The 6,000-nt window shown below is 42.8% G+C and overlaps 1 protein-coding gene across 4 annotated transcripts in view; it reads left to right on the top strand.

The window, feature by feature from the left end:
* Positions 1-740: 740 nt before the first annotated feature.
* DDAH1 (dimethylarginine dimethylaminohydrolase 1) overlaps positions 741-6,000 on the top strand; it is a 194,978-nt gene continuing 189,718 nt past the window's right edge. Inside the window, exons 1-2 of one of the 4 annotated variants that reach the window (XM_061633536.1) lie at positions 741-796; positions 3,203-3,358. The gene's annotated coding sequence lies outside the window, so the exon portion shown is untranslated. Of the gene's footprint in view, positions 797-3,202; positions 3,366-6,000 lie in introns of all 4 variants that reach the window. The other 3 variants (XM_061633539.1, XM_061633535.1, XM_061633534.1) reach the window with 3 other exon arrangements.

Raw genomic sequence — 6,000 nt, 5'->3', positions numbered from 1 at the left:
CCCTTCCTCCGGATTGGGATTCCCACCCCCGGGAGATGGGAGCGGATCCGGAGCAGAGGGTATTATGGAACGGTTCAAGACCGTTCTCTTGCTTGATGTATTGTCATTAAAATAATGAGGAGGGGGTTCCTCAATGGACAAAGTTCTCACTGCCATCAAAGTAAGACTATCCCATTTTTGTGACCCTATTTTCCATAGGAGCCAAAATTCCAATTGATCCGGGTGGGTATCCCCAATCCGTCTCCGCACTCCCAGTAGCGGAGCGGTTTCAAAGGACCCACCCCTCGGCCACCGTTCACCCGGTACCGACACTGCAGTCATCCGTGGCCACTCCTCCTCACAGAGCTCTATCATCTTTTTCTTTTTCAGACCTCTCCTTCTCACAGGCAATTCCTCCTCTTGCCACAGCATACACATGATTCCCAAAGGGCTGTCCTTTACCGGCACACTCCCTTTATTTCCCATGATGTCTGATAACGGGTTTTTCCTCAACTGTGCTTTATCCCCAAAGTGTCAAAGCCGCCCGCTTTTATTGATAACCGAGAAAATTCTCTCGTGGCGCCTGTTATCAAATTAAGGGGTGCAATGGCAAAAAGGGGGTCTGCACAAGGGATCCCGGATGAGCCCCCAATTGTTAGGTCCAAACCCAACACGCAAGTCATCCTGTCAACCCCAACTCACTTATTACACCCGGGAAGAGTGCGGAGTTGAGTGCAAATGAACCCACTATCAGAGATCAAGTAACACGAGACAAAAACCTTTGCAAAGGGGACCCAATACTTACAAGCCGAAGCAGGTCAGCATGGGAACCTTGTTTATTGGTGTCCAAGGGTTTATATAGGTTTACCCCGAAGTTTACAATATCGGGCTCACGTCATAAAATACAAAAGAAGCAATTGCTAACTGTTATAGCTTAGGGGCATATGTGAGGAGGTAAAGGGGTACAGGGGGAAGGACAAAAGTGGAAACATCAAGACTATCTCTTAGACTCTATGTCTGCATACTTCGCATGTCCTTGAGATAAGCACTATGCAGAACAGACAAAGGCAACTATTCAGGGGAGGCCCAGCTGCAACCGGGCGCCCCCTAAACTGGAGACAGACATGATATTATTTTGCTTACATATCAAAGGGTTTTACAAGTCAAGGTTTGTGGGGCAGCGGAACAGCTCTTGACATTTCTATGCAAGGCACATTTGCAACAATAAGTAAGGTCATAAGCATAGATGTGATACAAGAAATGCATAGTAGGGAAGTTTCCAGCTTAAACCGGCTTTTATTATGCTAGCCACTGGAATGTAGGTAAGGGTCAGGTCACCAGGAAATAAACCGACAGTTTATATCAAAAGTCAAATAAAGGCCACTTTGGTTCTATTTCCCGAAAGCCCAAGCTGGTTTAGGTAGGACAAGTGAACTATAGTTTTACAAGCACTGGGGATTTCAATTTAACCCCAACATATTTTAAGGTCTGTTTTTACGATGTTTTAAAGTGTTTTTAGCGCTTCTGTTTGCCACCCTGGGCTCCTGCTGGGAGGAAGGGTGGATTTTCCGGTTCCGGTTGATGGCGTCGGGTGAGCTTTTTTGCTCCCGTCTTTGACTTCTGTAAATTTACTTTCTAATTACTCTTATCTTTCTGTTCAAAGACGAGAGTTATATGATAAACAAACGCCCTACCATCCCTTTTAGTCTAGTAATTCAACCGGCTGAAGAAACTTGCAGTGACTATTCAGTCTGCGCTTTCTAATTACTCTTATCTTTCTGTTCAAAGACGAGAGTTATATGATAAACAAACGCCCTACCATCCCTTTTAGTCTAGTAATTCAACCGGCTGAAGAAACTTGCAGTGACTATTCAGTCTGCGGCCTTGAAACCCTGTAAACTACCAGATAGCCAGATGGCTCAAGTTACATTTTAATTTATTTTTTGCTCTACTGAGTTTTAGAATTATAACTTAGATAATGGTCCAAACAAGGAAGGGGAGAAAAGCTTTAGGACTTGCTTCTCCTCTAGAAAGATTGCCAGAAAAAGAAAAGAAAAAGAGGAGACGGGGAAAGGCCTCGGAGGAAACTTCCCCACTATCAAGGCAGGCTGAAAACCCACCTAAGGAGCTAAGGGGACAACAAAAAATCACAAACTTTTTTTCAACAATATCACAACATCGCACTGAAAGGGATAGTAGGCATGTATCCACTCCTTTGGATTGGTCCCTTCCCCTTAAAGCCCTCTCCCATAGCACTTGGAGGAATCCCACTGCAGCGAATTTGGCTGATGAAATAGTGCTGGCTGAAAACCAAAACCTAATCAACGTCTCATCTCCAAAAGGGATTAGCTGCATGGCAGCGCCTACAGGCATTTGTGAACAATCCACTGATAAATCCTTGCAAGAGGCTATGGACATGTTACATGAATCTCCTCTAGAGCAGAATGCCTGTATATTCCAACTTATGGCAGAGGGCTCTTTCTCCAGCAGGTCCTTGGATCAGGTCGGGAGGAAGGGTGGGATATAAATAAAATAATAAATAAATAAAATAAATAGTCATGGGGAGGAACAGGGAACTTTTCAAAACACTTCCAGCCTCAGAGATTTTACCTGGCATTGCTCATAGGCTTTCAAGCCTATATTTGTAGCCAAAAGGCCTAGAAACTTGCTTTTAAAAAGGTAGTAAAGCAAAGATTTTTAGGATGCTGACTTCTGTGCCCATTATCAAATAACGAATTTTTTCTGCATGTGTGTAATTATTAAATATTAAATAACACCAGTTTATGCAGATCTGCACTGCAGGGCAGTTACACAAGTCCCCATTAGCCATATCAGATCTATGTTACTGCAGCTGTCACCAGAGCGAGCTTATAAACTTAGCTGTAGAAGGCATCACTTCTCAAATCCTTTCAGATAACCTTTTTACCTGATTCCCACGATTTGTTAAACTGCAAAAGTGAAACATTTATTTTAGGGGAAATGGTTGTTAGAATTCAACGTATTTGCTGGATGTTCCACTGTGTCTTTTCTTTTTAAAGAAAAGTGTATTTTTAAAATGTTTTCCACTGAGGCTGATTTCCCTCCCTCCAACCAAGCTTAGTTAACATAATTCTTCAGGAGCAATATATATTTAAATCAAATTTTCCTCTTACAGTTACAGTTGTGCTGATATCCCCACACTGTTATAGTTTTCAAATGACAGAAAGGATTTGCATTTTTCCAGATATACAAACACAGAAAGAAAGAAAGAAAGAAAGAAAGAAAGAAAGAAAGAAAGAAAGAAAGAAAGAAAGAAAGAAAGAAAGAAAGAACAGGAGTTGTGAAATAACAAGAAGATGTTTGGTGTAACAAAGCAAACAGGAAGAGTGAAAACACACAGGTAAACAGTAAGTCTTTTTCTAGTCTTTCGTCTACTTAGTATGTATAGCTCCTATGTATAGTTTGTAAATTGCCTAGCCAATATCCTCACGTACAGAATACATACACTAGCGGCAGCAAAAGTGATGCCTTCCAGAAGTTGTTGGACTACAACTCCCATTATCCCTGATCATTGGCTATGCTGGCTGGCTCTGATGGGAGTTGTAGTCCAACAACATCCGGAGGGGATTATCACTGACATGCAATGATTAGCCAATGTGCACACTACCCATTGATATGAATCACTTGAACACATTTTCCAACATCACTTGGAGACTACACTAAGCAATGTGCAAAATCCCCTCTTCATGCTGTCAGTCTGTGTACATTCCACACACCAACATGTAAATGTGTGCTGTCACTGGTGCTGTACTCCTTATTTATTGAACTCGTGTTAAGATCTGTGTGTGTGTGTGTGTTCAGAGTTTTTCCAGTGATGCTATCCTCCTATTTTAGGTAATCCAAACACTAAAAACAGACAATAGGGAGGAAGTTTAATGATTTTGCCCTAATTTAGGCCATTTTGCATTGCACTGCATTGCTGCATAATCTTCTCCATAATCGTAAAACCCCATGCATTAAGCAGCCATTGGCATTTAAATGGACAAACCCAATTCTAAACATAAGAGCTCCTAACCCACTTCTCAGCTGCCCTAATCAGGAGAAATATTCCAGAACTGGCAAATTCCTGAATGCTTTTCAAGAATGTTAATAGCAAGAGGCAGACCTTTGCAAGGGGAAGGCATTGTAGTGGAAACAAATGTGGATTGTCTCATGCGATGAAGGATGCTACAGAGGTAAAATCTGTGACTGAAGCATGGGCTAGAATATAGGATGTGGAAAGAGCAATACTAGCACTTAGGTATCTAGCCATGTGCCATGTAGAATTTCTGTCCCGTTCTAAAAATGTAAAATATTAATTTCTAAAAGGATAAATTCTGAGCCAGGACTTGTCTGCAAGCTGCAGCTACATCATCTGACAGAAGCCCTGTATGGATGTGTGGCAGTGACCATTTATGGGATGTTTTAATAGGAGTTGATTTGTTGTTCCTAAGCCGTCAAGAGACTGTACGTGAAGCGAAAATAAACGCTCTTACCAGGTCTCAAACTTTGTCACAACCTATGGAAGACTGTGGGGAGAAATGGCCTCTGGGTGGCGAGGAAGAGAGGGCTGCCGTTGGGAGGGCTGGGACCCTGCCCGAACAACAGGGAAAAAACTCCTTTCAACCCAGTGTGGGGGAGACGGAGGAATGTAAATTACCGGCAGCCAGCTCCCAAGCCTTTAAGGCAGCTTTACTGAAGGATGAGAGTTTGCAAAACTGCAGAGAAGAAGCCGAGAGAAGCCCTCCTGCCTTATCAGAGACTGTGAAAGTGAGATTTTATTGGGACAAAGGCTTGCTTTATCGAGAACATGTACCTGGGGGGAATTCTACGGACTGGCAACCAGTCAGACAATTAGTTGTGCCAAAACCTTTTCGCCTGGATGTATTGCGGCTGGCCCATGATGTTGTGACTGCGGGGCACCTGGGTGTGAAACGGACTTTGTTTTCTGTTACCCAGCATTTTTATTGGCCCTTAGTGGCTAAGACTGTTAAAGAATATGTAAAATCCTGTGATATTTGTCAACAACTTGGGTATGCGCGTGATCACCCCAAGGCACCCTTACAAGTATCCCAGATTGTGGCAGAACCTTTTGCTCAAGTGGCTGTGGACGTGATCGGCCCTTTTAATCCGACTAAGACTGGGAGAAGATTTATTTTGACTGTAATTGACTTTGCCACGAGATTTGCTGAAGCTATTCCTTTGAGTTCCATCACTGCCCCAGTCATTGCTAAAACCTTGTTAGAGTTATTTTCGCGTTGGGGGTTTCCCAAGACTATTTTGTCAGACCGAGGGCCGAGTTTTGTGGCCAAGTTAACTAAAAAACTTTGGGAACTTGCTGGTATGGAACATCATATTACGACTGCTGGTCACCATTCCTCGAATGGGCTATGTGAGAAAATGAACGCCACTATTAATAAAATGTTAAGGGCGTATGTGTTAGAACATCCTAGAGATGTTCTGCTTATGTTAAGAGGGCTGTAATGTCATTTATCAGGGGCCAACTACATATTACATGCAAATACATGTAAGGATACCTGACACTTCTATTTTATTACTCCCTTGCCTTCAGCAAGCGACACTCTCTTTCTCAACATTGGTCCTCCCATCTGCATTATGGGAATAGTAATACTGATTTACCTTATTGGGGCTGTGAACACACTAGTCGCCTATAGCAAAGTGTTTCCATTGGCAAACCTGGAAGGGGAACAGGTTGATCTGCCAATGAGTTACAAAATCTCTTTGAAGAGAATTTTAAAAACAACAACACTCAAGCTGATCCCACCAGGTTTTACAGTAAAAAGGGGCAGGGTTTGACTAGCATCGTATTCCCCGGTTTTCAAAAGAGGTGGAGACGCACCGGACCTGGCAGAACAGTAAGTGCATCTCTACCCTGTGTTGCTGTAAGGATTATCGCTAGATAATGTATGTGAAGTGCTTTAAATACTTGAAAGTGCTATAAACATGTTCGAAGGAGGAAGACAGCTCTGGAAGGGTGTGCAT

Source organism: Rhineura floridana, chromosome 6, assembly GCF_030035675.1.
Source record: "Rhineura floridana isolate rRhiFlo1 chromosome 6, rRhiFlo1.hap2, whole genome shotgun sequence".
Classification (NCBI taxonomy): Eukaryota; Metazoa; Chordata; class Lepidosauria; order Squamata; family Rhineuridae; genus Rhineura; species Rhineura floridana.
The sequence above is the reverse complement of the archived record's forward strand: the minus strand, read 5'-3'. Positions and strand labels throughout refer to the sequence as shown.